Source organism: Candoia aspera, chromosome 1 (genome assembly GCF_035149785.1).
Source record: "Candoia aspera isolate rCanAsp1 chromosome 1, rCanAsp1.hap2, whole genome shotgun sequence".
Taxonomy (NCBI): Eukaryota; Metazoa; Chordata; class Lepidosauria; order Squamata; family Boidae; genus Candoia; species Candoia aspera.
The window spans coordinates 113,637,481-113,654,738 of NC_086153.1; the positions used below are offsets into that span (position 1 = coordinate 113,637,481).

Sequence of the window (17,258 nt, forward strand, 5' to 3'; positions counted from 1 at the left end):
ACCTGAAGAATGTTATTGGCTGTTATGGCCATAATCATGGGGTCTTACTCAGTCAAAGCCTGATTTTATTGTCTCACTAAAAGTAGGAGCTAAACTTCCACTGAGCTCTTAGAGTAATGCAGCAGAAGCTCAACAATTCATTTTCTATTTACAGTAAGAGACTAGTTATGAGAATCAAGGTGAAATAAGCTCATTATTTTTAATTAATTGTCAATATGGACCCAGCCAAGGGAATATGGGTGAGTCCATACCTTCTGTTAGCTACAAATAGTTTTACCTTAATTACAATATCGGTAATAATTTGTCTGGAAGACACTTTTTGGAACTAGGGGACATAGGTGGAATTAAATATGTGTAGCACTCATTAAAACCTAAGCCAACTGAGTATAGAAACACATATTTACCTGGGGATAAGTCCACTGAGATCAGTGGAGCTTACTTTTGAGTAGTTAGGAATATGTTTCCTATCTCCTTCTACATTCCATCTTAAAACATTTTGCATTCCAAAGCAAGCCAGCTTTTTCTCCCTCTCCCTGGCCCCTTCCCTTCTTCACTTTGTTTAGCATGAAACACTCTGGACGCTGTGAACATTTACTTGCTATCTGTCTTATTTGGGACAGTCCTAACGAAAGGTATTGGCTCCAACTATGGATTTTGGGAATTTTTCATATGGGTTAATGCCAACACATGTTCTGCTTCTGAAATCTTTTGATTCAGGAACAAAAGAGATTTCTTTACAAAAAAATTTCCACAGGACATTGGCATGTCACATACTCTCCTGCAATTCTGGTATCTCTGGATGATTCTGGTATCTCTCTACATCCTGATAGTGTTTCTTTTTTTTTTTAATTAAAAATGTATTCAATTTCAATGTATATAGTTAAAACACAATGTAAAAAATATAGGAGAGCAAGACAGTATATCTACAGAACAAAGAAGAAACTAAAAAGCGAAGAAACGAAAGATGGTCTCTAGTTTCTTCAATTCAGATATAAATACAGCTGGAGATAGAATTTCTTACCCATAGTTAGACCATATTAATATTGCTCCTTTCAAACCCAACCATTTAGTCACTAAAATCCACAATTAAAGCTTCATTTTTTTCTGTCACATGCAAGCAGTCTAGAAGTGGTTGCCAAGTAGCGATGAATCTGGAGACAGTATTCTAGTGTTTCATGAGTAATGTGAGACTGAAGGGAATTGTGGACTTAACACAAGGGCAAGGACTCTGATTGGCCAGTCAGTGTTGTTGAGCCACCCCCCTTCAGAACAAGTCAGGAGCACAGCCAGTTTCTTCTCATACTCATATCTGGAATGGAGTAAATGGACATGCATTAACTTGCCTGGGCGTTTCATAAGATTGTTGTGATTCTCCTTTGGGATATCCCGTTCTCCCTATGGAAAAAAATATTATTTCATAGGCATCTCCACATTTTTACACAGCAACTAGGTGAGAAATCAGTGCTTTGTTTTCAGTTTCTGCTTATTTCCATGTATAGTCATAATAAATATGAGCATAGTTTCATAACTTTCTTAGACAGGATCCTTCCTATGTACTGAATGGGAAACAGAGAACACTCCAGCGTGAATTCTGCTTTCTTCTTCTGCTTCTTCCACTCTCTGACTTTAGTTAATAGGAAATAGAGTTTTCCGAAATGCCAGCCTCAGCTTCCTCACTTTAGCATATTCAGGGCTAAATCTGATTTGTGGGAAGTATATTTTACCCTTGGCAGATTAGAGAGTGGAGTACTGAGTAGCAAGATAGGGAAAAGAAGAAAAACTGCTGACTGCAAACACAAAATTTCCAATTGTCATGGGAAGGCCTTCCTACCAGAAGTTTAAGCTTCTTTCTAAATGACATTTTCTTGCACTGTTATAATAAAGCTATTAAAAGAAATGCATTAATTAGATGTTGCTGTTTGGAAACTCTCTTCAGGCAAAAAGCTGGACTCTAATTAAACCAAGTATTTGGGCCAGGTATGTCAAAACTTTATTTTAAAAAATGACTTGTTCAAGAAAGAATACCTTTACATGCTTAACCTTTCCTCTAGTTTCTGCCTTCCAGATTGTCCTCCCTACCAGAGGCCTTTTCCATTGGAATCAGTGTTCCCTCACTCTGAAATGTGAGGAACCATTGAAATGTGGACCCACCTTCCAACCCTCCTTTTCAGATATAGTTGCCATTGGGCATCTCTCTGGGGAATGGTGAACCAGTCAGGCTTTAGAAATATAGTTCTGGACCGATTGGCACTCTGTAATCTTATACTGTATTTTAGAAACTAAAAGAAGCTGACAAATTAATTTGAACACAAGATGGAAGACTGTTGGAAGTTTATTGGAAAAATGCCAAGTTAGTTGGTGATAATTTGCAGCTCAAAGAGAAGGACAAACACCTGTTAATCTGGGACTCGTGCCAGGCTAATTATGATTAAATGTATGGTTAAAAAGTATAAACCTGTTAACTGAAGATTGTTTGCAGTTTGTCAAATAGATTTAAAAGGATTGCTTGTTTGGTTTCTCTTCTCTCCTCCCCCTCCTCCCCCTCCTCCGCCTCCTCCTTCTGAAGAGACTTCTCTCCTGTCTAGCCAGCTGCACTGAAATAGACATATGCATGAAACAGGAAATGTGTTTTGTTCTGTGTTTAGAACAAAACAGCCTTCCTGTCAGAACCAAGCTTGCCTCTGACTTGGAAAGTGAAACTAATTCCAAGTCAGAGGAGGAATTGGAAACTTACCAGGCTGGAATCAGAGAAACGAAACTCCAGCATGACTCAGCAGAGTGGGAAGAACTTACAATGCCGATTGGGCGAGATCCGGAGGAGGATTTGAATACGCCAATCAGCGTGCACCAGACATGGGCTGAAAAGTGCGTGGCGGATAAGGCAGCCCGATTGGCTGCAGGAGACTCCAAGTGCACCCAAAATCGGGATAAAAGGCAGCCGTGCAGACAGTGTGCTGCCGGAGACAACCGATCCTCTAACTTTGCAGCTTCGGGACAAGAGTCCTTACTGGTATTGGAGTCAGCATCTGTGGCCGAAGAGGAACCAGCACTCGAGCTCCATTCCGAAGACGAATGGAACCCTGCATTTGCTGTCAGTGAGGAAACAGTTGGACATGCCCAGCAGCCTTCATCTTGCTTCTAGTTGTGAATGTTCGTGATACCCTCAGCAGTGTGAGTTGGCTTCAGCTTCCCAGAGCTGCCACTTGTCCACAGTTCTACATGACTGTGTTTCACAGACTCCAGTGTGTTTTGAGGTTTCACACCTATCTTGTTCAGGATCTGGGTTCGTGGTACACGTGGTCCTTCCAGCCATGTCCAGCTGAGTTCCAAGTCTCAAGCCTTGCTCCCAGTCTCCAGTCCAGAGAATCCAGCCTAGTCCAGGAATTCCAGCCAAGTCCAGCCTTCGTGTTCCAGTCAGATCCAGCCAGTCCAGTTGAGCTTCTTCAACCCAGTCTTGCATTTCAAAGACTTATATTGTAAATAGTTATTAATAAAGAATATTGTTTGAGAATCTGTCTGGTGCTTAGTCTGAACAGGACACTCCCTTGAAAACAGTCCCATCAAAACATTTCATGCTGCCTTTGTTCTGTTTGGCTTGATTGTTCAGAGTTTTGTCAGAACAAAACTTGAAATGGTACAAGCTGTCTGCCCCTAAGAAATGGTGGGAATAAGGGATCTAGCAGCATTTATGGGGGGAGTAGTTAGAGGGTTCAACTGACAGCAAAAGAGTAACATAATTGATTAATTGATTATGTACCATTAAGTTCTTTTCAACTCCTAGCGACCACATAGATAGATTTTCTCCATGATGGTCTATTCCTAAACTGGTCTTTTAGGTCCTCTGACAGTGCATTCATCGCCACTGTAACTAAGTCCATCCACTTTGCTGCTGGTTGTCCTCTTCTTCTCTTTCCTTCCACCTTTCCCAGCATTAGAGCACAAGCCACACACCCTTTTCTACAAACACAGTAATGTGACACAGACGTCCCAAAGGGCAAAGGTTGTGTTGCAGTGTTGCAATGCCGCTTACATCATTCTGATGAAAGCGGCAGTGGTTGTTTCTTTGTTTTTCATTCCAAAATCACAGAAGTAGGCAGGATAGTAGTCCATGTTGAATGTTGTCCACCACCTAAATTGCAAAACATTTTTCCTCATCATGATTTTAAAAGTATTTTAAAGAATATTAAAACTAAACCTCAAAGGAAACAGTGCAACCTCTCATCATTTGAAACATCTGTTTAGCACCTTTTGTCAAGAAAATATCCACTCCCTGCAAACCAAAAGAGCAGGCAGAAAACTTTTATTGCTTGAAAGAAACCTTCTGGACCACTTAGCCAACAGGAGAAAGAACAAAGAGAGCAGTTAAACTTTTAACATTCCTTTCAGATCATACATCTATCCTTGGAGGTTTTCCTAATGTTTTGTTTGTTTTCAAAAATAATCTCTTTGCCTATTTTATGTAGAACACTTGCTTAAGGCATTCAGAAGTGTTTACTGACAAGTTAAAAAGTAGAACAATGGGTTAGAAATGTGACCATTGGATTGATCCATTGTATTTTTCCTGGGCAGAATTCCTGGGTAGAATTTTGAGTCAGGGAGAAAACCACACAGGATTTTTTTTGCAAATAATATTTCCTATTACTGCCCTTTATCAAACCTTTACAAAACTCTTAGTGCAAACTGATTACCATGAACAGCTATTAATCAGTATCTGGAAAATCAAAACCATGGCCTTAAAAGAGCACTCAAACTATTAAATATATGGACTATTTTTAATCTTATTTAATATTTATATTATTATAATTATTATAATAATATTTAATTTACAATGTATTAAAGAGGCAGGCATAGATTTGTCTTCTCTAAGTACATAACCACCAAATTAAAGACAGCTTTTGTCCACACTGGCCATTGACTCTTTAATTTCAAAGTATATATCATCACTGCATATTGTTTGGGAATGTTTGCTGGAATTTTCAGTTTGGTATCCCTGTTAATCAAAATCTACATCGCTGCACATCTCTGATAAACAGATTTCATTTCCATTTGTGTATACAGGAGTACTACTTGCATCACCCAAAGAAGCTTAGGCACCCAATCCCTATTGGTTATTTGCTTGCATAACTTTTATTTAGGAATCTGTGTTAAGTGTTTGTGCACCCACAGTGTCAGCAAAACAACAGTTAAATATCTGTTAATGCAATTACAATCCAATTATCTACTTTAATTAGATAAATTAGTCAGTATTAGAAACAAATAGAATTTTCTGTAAAATCAGGAGAATACCTCACTCATAAGTTCTTGTTGACTCTGAATCCAAGACGAAGTTGCACAGAGATCTAGCTCTCAGGGTTACATGCACTGTTTGGTAAAACATACGCATAACACTTACTTGTGAAAATTACAGACAGGACCCTCTTATGCAGTTTTGTGGAAATATGCTAATTATTTATTTATTTATTTTATATCCTGCCTTTATTATTTTTATAAATAACTCAAGTTGGCGAACATACCTAATTCTCCCTCCTCCTCCTATTTTCCCCACAACAACCACCCTGTGAGGTGAGCTGGGCTGAGAGAGAGTGACTGGCCCAAGGTCACCCAGCCACCTTTCATGCCTAAGGCAGGACTAGAACTCAGCGACTCCTGGTTGTTAGCCCAGCACCTTAACCACTAGACCAAACTGGCTCTCTGTGATAGTTAGATTTAAAACAAAAACAAAAACAAATATGATTATCCTACATCATGAATCAGGCAATCATAAATTATTGCAGATGGCAACTGCTTGTACTTATATTCATCGACTGTTTATTTTTGCCCATTACTTGTTCTCCTTTCTTTCTTCTCATCAAGCATTGGAATGCAAATTCCTTGATACTGCGAAGTGCCATAAATAAATAGCAGTAAACACATAACAAATTAATGCTCAGGAGCTATGGTTTAGCTGGCTCTGATCTTTGAAGTTTGATATGTTGAAGCAATACATCTCCAAATCCTTTTAATGATGCTTTCACAATTAATGCCACATTTCAGTTAGAACCCTTGCATTAAAAATCTGCCTTAAAAATATGAGATTTTTTTCAGTATAAGGCAAGCACTTTTCCTGCTGTATAGTAGAAACATTCAGATATAAATGAAACCGACAGCCTTCTTTGAAATAGCTATCATTCAGTGATTTCACCAACCATCTACAACAAGAAATCTGGCAAAAGGTAATATACTGTAAAAACCTTGTTTCTCTATGCAGTCAGATCCTTAGGAAAAGCCACTTAAGCCTTAATCCTAAGGACTGAAGGACCTGGCAAAATTGTATTCCCTGTTCATGCTTTGCTTCACTTACATGATTGAGTACAGCACAAGATAGCTGCACAGCTCTTCACATGTCAGGAGAATATGGGCATGATAGTTTGCCTAAATTACAAGCATTTTGGCTCCACTCTATTGCAAGGATCAGTGCTTTTCTGGGAAATGCAGAGTTTATTTCTTTTGTGTGCATACGTGTGTTTGTGCTTTTGCTGCTGATATTTTCCCCTGATACAGCTATATTGAAACTGTTGGCTCAGCCTTATCTCCTTTTAATATGATATTTCTGATGTGTTGTAGCTTATAGCTATTATATGCTACAAGGCTTGTGACTCTGAACTTTGTAATTTTTCTCATGCACCCTTCTCGCAAGTCACTTTGGATTCCAGAGCATTGTTTCTCCAGTTTATTGAAGGAGACTCTTTCCTTGCATGTTTAAAAGAAAAGACCATAAAGTATTGTCCAGAACAAATGAGCTTCACCCTTCAATCCATAGATAGAAGATGTCTGCAGCAGTGAATACAGCATCTTGCAAGTCTAACTTCCATAGTTCATGATAAACATATGAAACACTGGTGAAAAGTCCATGAAGGTCAAAGGGCCAAGACATTTGTCTTCCAATCTTCTTGCAAGCTGCTAATCATAGTTAAACCTTTTACTTGTAGTGCAAATATATACCTTCTGCTGTCATCTAAGAATGAAAGAAAGCAAAGGAACCATTCCTTCCCTAGGGCATCCCCTGTCTTAAACAATAAGGGAAGAAATGCCTGTTTACTGCTCCTCATCCAGACTGCCTTTTAGATTGTATTTGAGGCTAATTTTACAGATAAACCTTGTTTTCATGCTATTTTCACATGGTTTTATTATGCAACAGAATAAGAGGAAAAGGAGGACTTCGAAACTTTCAAGATCATCTGGTGATTTGTAACTGCTATCACCCACGTTTATAGGATGGCTGTTCTTCTCTCTGCCTAAAATGCAGTGGGTTCACCTACAGATGTGAGTCATGTTGTGCATCAGGTTCAACTGTCAATTACTCTGCAAATAATTTTAAAGCAGGCCACAGATATATATGAACTTGTTTCAGAGATCTCAGCCTGTTCTCTTTTAGTATTTGGATATTGTCATTACTGCTGCTATGTTGATGGAAGGGAAGATTCTTGTCAGGATGAAACTCTCTTCTCCAGGGTATCATATTTGGCTGGTTCACATTTAAGTGCCTCAGAGATATCAAAATGCCCCCTCTCTTTTAGGATAACCATTACTGGTTTCACCTTTAGAATCTTGGTACTTTAAAAGCAAAATTAAGTAGATTTTTAAGTGCTTTCCTGATATTGGATTGCATTATGCAAGCTTCTTGAGCATCAATTGTATTTCACTGTGTTACTGTGTTCAGAGACTCCACTGCTTGGAAAGGTGCATTAGTGTAACTAGAATAATTTATTATTATTCATTATTCAATTGTAGCCAGAGGCATCAGAAACAAAATCAAATATACGTCTGCTGAATTTATGCCAATTACATAACAGCCTGTTCTTTCTCAGGATGCTTGTCTGAATAAAGTGCCTTAGAATCTGACTCGCCACACCTTTGCCTGTTCCTGATGTACTGCCAGACTGTTGTTTCCACAGCCTGCTACTCTGTAATTTGCCTGCTTTTCATTGTGCCTTGGCATAACCAGTAATATGCTCTTGGCTAGCTGATAGTCTTGGGTTAATTCAAGCAGCAGTGAGCTTCAAGGGAACGTTTTTAAATCCAGTAGAAGGATTTTTTTTTTTTTTGCTCCATGTGGTGAATGGAACTTATGCTTCACAGATCTAAATTATTAGACCTAGACAGATGAAAGAGTTATCTATTATATGAACTATAAGACCAACCTAGATTTAATCTTGCTCAGCCACAGAGTTCACTGAGTGACTTGCTAATCTGCTCCACTGGAGTAGATTGCTGTGAGGTTAAAAAGTTGGTGGGGAAGCTACCCTGACCTCCTTGAAGGCAACGTCCTGAATGGAAAGGACACCATTGAGATAAGGACATGCTTTTCCCTCTACATATAAGGATAATTTAATTTATGTTTTTGTGTGACTAAAGAATAGAATAAGAGAGACAATGAGGGAGAGAGAGAGAGAGAGAGAGAGAGAGAGAGAGAGAGAGAGAGAGAGAGAGAGACAGAGAGTGAAAATACTTAACCAAGAAGTTAGCTGTGGATATTTTGTGTGTGTGTCTGTGTGTGTGTGTCAGAAGCACCTGCCAAGGTGCTTCTGTGTTGAAAGGATTTGCCGGTGATGTCACTGTTGGCCGGGGGATGCCCAAGGGGGCTCCTTTCATGTCCCTGTTATTTTCCCACTGAAGTGGTACCTATTTATCTACTTGCTTTTGCATGCTTTCAAACTGCTAGGTTAGCAGGAGCTGGGACAAGTTGACGGAAGCTCTCTGTCACACGGCTCACGCTTTTGGGTTTTGAACTGCTGAGCTGCTGACCTTAATAGTCCTCTGACTCAACATCGTAACCACTGAACCACTGCTTTGGATGATGCTATGGCAACTGTCTGGACTTTTGGTGTCTAAACCAGCATAGGCAACCTCCAGCCTGGGAGCCCCATGCAGCCTCCAGACTCTTTTTAATAGCTCCAAAGTCCTTCAAACACTCTCCTGATATCTGACTGTAAACCTTTGTACAATTCCTTACTGCAATTAAAAAAAAAACTTTAAAACTATTATTTTAATTATAATCCCAGGCCATAAATGGTTGCCTTCTCCTGTTGTAGAGAATTGTTATGCTATCTTTCACAGCCAGCCCGATATTATTCAGACTGAGGCAGCTGCTTCTGGAGGACATTAAGCTCCTGTCAGGCAGAGGACTCCACAGGACTAGGGAAGCTATAAAGAAGGCTCCACTCTGAGTCTCCATCAGATGAATCTGCAGCAAATCTAAGTAAAACTATAGTTTACGTACAAAATATATAGGTAGAGCTTATGCAAGGGAAAAAAAGGTAGGGCATCTGTCGCCCCATCCCAGCTTTATGTTGACTTTTTTAAAAAAAAAATATTTACTATATTTACTGAGGATAACCCTGTCACATATAAAAAAAGCTTTCTCTTATATTTTGTGATGCTTTTCCCTCTATATACAAGAATAATATAATCTGTGTTATTATGTAATAAGAGCCAGTTTGGTGTAGTAGTTAAGGCACTGGGCTAGAAACCAGGAGGCCATGAGTTCTAGTCCCACTTTGGGCATGAAGCCAGCTGGGTGACCTTGGGCCGGTTACCCTCTCTCAGCCCTAGGAAGGAGGGAAGGGCAAACCACTTCTGAAAAACCTGCCAAGAAAACTGCAGGGACTAGTCCAGGCAGTCTCTGAGAACTGGACACGATTGAACCGATCTATAGCTATAGCTATAGCTATAGCTATCTGTATATTGTAGTAGCCTTTAAATCAGCACTTTCTATTTCACCAAGACACAAACTAGCAGCCAAGACATATGTAATCTGGTCTAAGTTCTTCTTCCAGAGACCAACAGGGTTGCTGTGTTCTATACCAACTGCAGCTTCTGGATTAAACATAAAGACAGCCCCATATAGGATGCATTACTGTAGTCAAGTGTGGTCATTACCAGGTGCACACTAATGTTTTAAGATCATCTCCCTCCAGGATGATATGTAGTTGGTACATCAGTCAAAGGCAATTAAAAACACTCCTGGACATTGTTTCAGCCTCAGAAACCAGATAGCTTGGAAAACAGAGGCACCCCCAAACGTCTTACTTGCTTCTCCTCGGAAATTCTGAGAAACCTATTGCATCTTTAGAATTCTTCACATGGAATATGACCATCTTCTCAGAGTGCCTCCCCATTTATTCTTTCATTCACTACCTCCTTGATTTCACTACCTCCTTGATCCTCCCTCCCTTCTAAAGAAGACTTTCTAGAAAAAGAAGTTCCAAATAAGGGAAATTCCATTCCATTGAAATATATAATAATCTTACCAGTCCTCCATTCTTAGACTGATTATGGATGGATGGATGGAAGGAAGGGAGGGAGGGAGGGAGAAGAGAGATCAATCACTGGTCTTGATTTAAGAATATAAAGTAGAAATTTACTCCATTTTAAAAATAATGATAGATAATGGCTGCTATAGTATTTTCTGTTGGATATATTCTACCCCTAAGTGTCTTTGAGAAATCTCACATTTGAAGAAATACCATAAATATTTCACCAACAACTGTAACAGCTGGACATTGTCAGAATTGTGCTAATAAAAAGAAGGAGTGAAGCAGCTTTTGCTTGTGCAAAATGCTTGAAGTCAGTCAGAAAACCATTATTATGACCTTGTGCTGACCACATACTATGAAGTGTTACATGAGCAGGGACAGGGAAGTTGCTTAATGGAAGTTATATAGTAGTTAGATGTATCCTTGTCACACTTCATCTAAACTGATACATTGCAATGGTCCACACTGCTCAGACCTGGCAATTACTGTCCAATTGCAATCTATTCCACACTGCCACTATAATGAAAAATAATTAGGAGCCTGAAAATGAGTTTTCACATGAAATGGTTTCAGTGCTTGGACACAATTGCCTTTGGCAGATGGCTTTGGGTTTCCTTTAATATAATAAAGACAGTTAATCATCTCTAAAGAGTCTGCAGAATGAATAAACTTTTAACACTACTTTGTCCACTGAAATTCTTCCATTGATCAACTGTAGGATGGAGTGGATACCACAATTCTCAAAGATTGTTGAAATCCTAAGCAACCCCCAAGCACCCTGGAGAAAAATCAAAATTGATACCCCAGCTTCAGCTGAATTTCAGACCCAACCAAGTGTTGCCTTCAGTTTTTCAATTGTTTCTGTAACAGCACTGGAAATGAATCTGGAAGCTTCTGGAAATGAAATGCAATCATAGGAGAAATCTTAGGACATGTATTAAGACAAGCAAATGGACCATTTCAGTGATTAGCTGAGATTGTAGAAAACTCATTAAACCCTAGAAATGGTATTAATTAAGGTTCTAGCCCTATGAATAATTGCAACATCTCTGCCATCCTTGTAGCCATCAATGGTAGTGACCTCATTGTAACAATGTTCAAAACTGCAGAATATTTCATTTGGGGAAATGGAGACCATATGGAAAAAAATAAATCCCAGTCAAAAAACTTGAAGTTCAGTTTGCCCTATTTCTTCATTTGTTTGTTATTTTTTTAAAAGCTCATTATATGTATTTTCTGTGTTTGCTTTTTCTTAGCATTGTTGATAATGTGCATTTCTGAAAGCAATTTTCTGTAATATAGTGCACCTGTGTACAGTATTTTCAACAACACAAATTTTGGTCTACATTTTCTTTTGACGTATGCACAACTGTTATTAAAAGTGAGAGTACTGTATTGCATTGTGAATTTCAAATAACTGTTCTTTAGTTTTCAGAGTTCAGAGCTGAATCAGAAAAGTTCACATTAAAACACAAACCATGAGATATCTCTTTTCCACATGCACAGACATTCAAGAGCTATACTTGGATCTTGGTATAGATTTTCTCAACCAGTGGTTCACAGGCTGTAAATTAAAGACATTCTTGCAAACTTTCAAATTGCCTCTGAAGCCATAACCATTCTCTATGTAGCTCTCTTGACATGCCTCAGGTGATTGTATGGAAGAATTTTATGTCATTGTAGCTCTACAATGCATAAAGTCATTTTGCATCAAGGTTGAATTCATGAACATGAGGGTGGACCAAAAGCCAACAGCTTTTGGAGCAAGACCCAGTTCTTCCTGGCATCTGTATCTAGAGACTTATAGGCTAGCAAATGTCCACATATACCACTGGTGAATGTAGTTCCTTTTTTTTTTTTTTTGGCCTCTTGAGCTCCTTTTAATTAGGCTATTTGATGTTGGCAGTATAAACGCCAAAAACTGCCTGCAAGGTTTCTTGCCAATTTGATATAGGAAAAACATAGGAACAGTTCTATGTCTTAAAATAAAGCTACCCCCCCAACCCACCCCGACAGTTCCACTCACATGCATGATACAGTTCTACCCAGTTAGCATGATTGTTCCACCCATTATGACCCTCCCCCTCCCCCATAACTCCTGTGATGGTCCTGTAGGAATAGCCCTAATGAATTAGGCTTATTTCTTTCAATAAACCATTGTCTATCAAAATGGAATCACTGTTCAGGACTTACGATATATGCTACTGACATAAATTGTTTCATTGATTCAGAACATACTTTAATATGATTTTTCCTTCCCAGTCTTTTTCCACATTTGGAGATCAGACTGATTGCATTAATAATGCTCCTGGTTTCAAACATAATTTCCCTTCCCTTCCCTTCCCTTCCCTTCCTTTCCTTCTCCTATTGTAAATAGGTTAAAATGTGCATCTGTTGTACATCTCTTGCTTCTGTCTAGGAATTGCCAAAATGTAGACATTCTGTTTTACAACTGTTATCCTTTTTGACTAATGGGGTTCATATGTCTACAGTGTTTCTCCTTCACTTCAGTGAGCCTCTGGCTGTGGAGTCTTTCTTCTGTCTGTTCATCTTGATTTGATATTGCTGATTGGAGTGCTGGCTTGTAAACCACTAAAGTTATGACTGGAACTTTTTATATTTTCAGACTTTGGAATCACCCAGTGGGTTTGAAACCCACATAAATATCTATTTAATTTAGGTTTTCACTGATATATTTATTCATGCTGCTGTTGTCTACTCTGATTTACTTGTGAGGCAAATAATTATAAGAGTGCTGTTTTTTTTTCTCCCTCTATATAGATTGCAGAAGGTTCTACAATGGAGAATAGATTATCTACATATAAAAAGCAGTTATATTTTGGCTTTTCAAATTGCAGTGTGTTGAGAATCTGTCTTCAGAAAAGATAAGGAAACCATACTGTTCTCTGGGAATCTGCCACAATTCCATTTAATTTCTTAAATGTTGCTTTTGATTTTATGTAAGTGAATATAACTGTTTCAGGATGTTTGCTTCAAGTAAAGCCACTATGCTGAATAAAAGTAGAACACTGGATATTTCAGTAAGAGAGACTTTAGCTTTCAAAGTCATATTCAGAAATGTAGAACCCCTCTGCAATAGGTATGGAAAACTTGGACTGAAATAGAGGAATAGTTTGGATATAAGGCAAACATTTTCTTTAACCATATTTTTGGAACAATCCAGTATTCACTGTACAAACATTCATTAAAATCACAACAAATTTTGGCCAGTTGTCTGTTCTGTAAATATCTAGCTTGTGGAGTAAATCAATTTGGGTTGCCTAGGGACTGGAGGGAATAGCTTGTCAGCAAGAAGGCAGATAGGAAAGAGAGTCAGGATTAATCTAAGCAAACCATGATTTTCCATTATGTGCAGACTTTTACTATTTTGGAAGCTGAGCATGTTGCCCCCATTAATAAGGTATGAATATACTAGTTTGAATTAGATACATCCTAATTTCAAAGGAGAAATTCCTTCTAATATGCACATGTAGATGTTTTCTTTTAAAAAATCATACAAAATCATTATTTTTAAAATATATTTCCAAATTTACATGGTGGTCCAAGAGTTGTGCCTTTTCAATTTCTTTGTTTTTAATAGGATTTATATGTCAGGATTGGTTACAATGGATAGAGCTGAATACTCTAAAACAGCATCTGAAATGAGAGAAAATAAATAGCTAAATTCCTGTGCCTCCAGGCAAGATCCTCCTCTCTCCCTCTCCCTCTCCCTCTCCCTCTCCCTTTCTCTCTCTCATCCCTGGGAGGAGGAGGCATCACATACTATCATCCTGGAAATACATATTTTTTTTTCAATTCATGTGGCAGTTGCTATGTTTTGAGGCTACTCCATATGGAATGAGTGGAATGAAAGACTACCTCTGGGAAAAAGGGTAGGAAAGTAAATTCCAGATTAGATCATTTCTGAGCAATGAGCTGTGAGCTGTGTGACATTGACATTGACATCCAGTAACATTGGAGTTGGGAAGCTCCCAGCTCCCATTATATAGAATGCTTACTGGAAATTACATGAGTGCCCTGGGGAGGACTGGGAGAAACCAGAAAGTGGCTCCAGAGTCTTTTAGAGGGCAAGCTGATGAGGGAAAAAGGAATCTGTTCTGCATATTTATCAGCTCTGTGCTGTATACTCCATGCTCTATTTCCCAAGTGCTTCTTGTCTGCTAATTTGAGACCAGAAAGATTCAATATCAAATCCCTCAACAGTACTTATAAAAATGGTAGGAACAGGCTTTTCTGGGTGCAAGGGTCAACATTTACTAAACAGTCTGGTGTGTCTTGCTTTATCTTAATCATTAGTGTGGTAAGTTTGTATATATATTGTATAATAGACAAAAGAATCACTATGATCAACTAGGCTACATAGGAATGAGCACAGTGAATGACAGAAAGCCTTTGAAAAGGTGCACGGCAGACTGCATTGGTACTAGCGATGTTGAGGCAACCATATTCTATGGAAGGCTCAATGTGCCTAGGTTGGCTTTACGGGGGTATCCATGAACAGCCACTTTACTTTGCCAGCAATCCCAGCAGATACGTTGCCTCTACATGCACAGCTTGAAATGTCTACAGAGTAATTGCACAATGTCTTCTGAATGTACCTGAAGTATCAGGACTATCAAAGATATGAAAAAATAAAAAGAGAGAGACTCCTACAACAACAATATTAAGGCCTCTCTGCTTGGCCCATGCCCGCAAGAATTTGGAGTTCTCTGCAGTGGCCACTAGGATTGCGCTCCACATGCTTAAAATCAATATAAAATATATTCCTTTTAAAAACAGGAGATACCACACTGGTGAGACATATATAGTCAGTTCAATGGACTGTAGTAAACTGCATGATTGTATATCTATTTGTCTACTGTACAATGGAGAGAATCTTAGGAGAGTGTTAAATGGTGTCATTTTGGGCACCGAGCTCCATCATGTTCTTTATGATAATTGTATCCCCCAATGTTCTTTCATCCTCATGCTAATTTCTATGCTATTTACAAATAAGCATAGCAACAGCTCTCCAATGATTTGCATTGTGTTTATTATTCATGTACCTTCTAAAATTTCTTGGCAAATGTTTAGTTTACTCTAAGCCAATTCAGTGCTGACAAAGGTATGATTTCAGCAGCAACTAGAAAGGAGAAAGGATTTTTTTTTCCTTTCCCATTGAGGATTTGTTCTCCCCATACTTATATTGTTTTATTTATACGGTTGATATAGGAATAAAAAAGTTTTCTTTTAATCTTTTGATCTACTCTTACCTTGCACCACACTCTTATGGACTAGAAAAGTAAAATCCCATCCCAAGCAGAGAGGTGCAGGCTACAAAGGATGTTGTTCTCATGTGGCATTACTTGCAAGGCTGTTTGTTCTGATCAGCTTTGGAAACAGAGAGCCATTTACCAGCGAAACACCCCAAAGTAGCTTTTACTGGGGGTAGAATTTAGTCCAAGTGCAGAACATATCTGGCATGCTTTAAAAAAGTCTAAAAAATAACTTACTTATGAAAAATAATAATAACCATTGCTCAGATCATTTTTTTCATACTATGAGTGACACAAAATTTCTTGTGCGATTAGCAAGGATCTTGGCTGCTATCAATATATTTACAGCCAATGAGTTACAAGGACTGTAGGAGAAAGTCGATTTCCATCTCCACTATCTATTCTTTGAGAAGATCTATCTTCATCAGTATTCCTGTTGTGATCATACGAAAGTCTAAAGCTGTTGCTACCCTGATGCTGTGTTTGTTCTCGAAACATGAAGCTGTTGAAAAGAAGAGAGCAGAGGAAGGTTGCATCAGCAAGCTCCAAAACCCTCCCAAACAGCAAAAAACAAAACAAAAAAAAAAACTCTGCTAGCCCTAAGCCTCCCAAAGCCTCAGCTAGCCTTAAGAAAGGAAGTTCCTTCCTTCCTTCCTTCCTTCCTTCCTTCCTTCCTTCCTTCCTTCCTTCCTTCCTTCCTTCCTTCCTTCCTCCTTCCTTCCATCCATCAGTCCATCCGTCCATCCATCCATCCATCCATCCATCCATGCAAGCTTGGGAGCACAAACCCAGCAGGGTCCTGAGTCTCCCCATTTTATGCCATTCTGCCTTCCCACTGCTTTGAAGAAAATTAGTTTTTTTCAGTGAGGATTTTTCTTCTCTGAGTGACAGATTTGACCTTTAAGGAAGGGAGGAAGGAAGGGAGAAAAAAAAACTATTTGCTTGTCTAGTTTACTAGCAGTAATGGCTGTTTTAAAATACTGACAAATGATATGAAACATGATATTGACTGTTCTATAATAATACATCATGGTGAGGCTTTCTTTTCCTAAAAGTTATTGCATGGAATATGCAAATATGTGTGTGCTTTTTCTGTTGGCAGTTCAGCACAAGGATGAGAAGGAGAGGGAAAGAATCAGAGAAGAAAACAAACTATAGTGGAAGTATTTGTGGCAATAAAATGATAAACCAGGTAATAATCCTTCCTTTTGCTAAGTAGCTTTCTTTCAAAAATTCCAAACTTGACTCTGATCAGTATCAACTCTCATTTGTCTATTGTGTTCAGTGATGTGATTCCTAAGCCTTTCCTTTCTTCGCCATCAAAGTGAGTAGGAACTTTGCACTAAGGCCATTCAACTGTGAATTTATGATAACAAGGAGTTTTATGGCATCTTAAAGATTAATTCAATGCAGTGTCAGTTCCTATGAATGAGCATTCCCTTCACCAAATGTACACAGACCATAAGTTTCTATGCAATAGCAAAGTTGTTGGTCTGCATATTGTCACAGGACTTTTAATTTGCTCAACTTCTTCTCAAGTTGTCATTCTGAAGATGAAAAACCAGACAGGTATGCATGCATTTATATAAATATTCATAGGTAGCCATTGTGATGTTATGCTGGCCGACAACGTGTCTACTAATGTGCAGTTCATCCAAAATGGTGTATCCCTGGGACTCTTCCATCT

General features: G+C 38.6%; 1 long non-coding RNA gene across 1 annotated transcript; it reads left to right on the forward strand.

Annotated features, from left to right (window-relative positions):
• The first annotated feature begins 9,076 nt into the window (after positions 1-9,076).
• On the forward strand, positions 9,077-11,468 carry LOC134488581 (uncharacterized). The gene is made up of 2 exons (XR_010066981.1): positions 9,077-9,238; positions 11,014-11,468. It is a non-coding gene; the product is annotated as an uncharacterized LOC134488581 (long non-coding RNA).
• Positions 11,469-17,258: the final 5,790 nt, after the last annotated feature.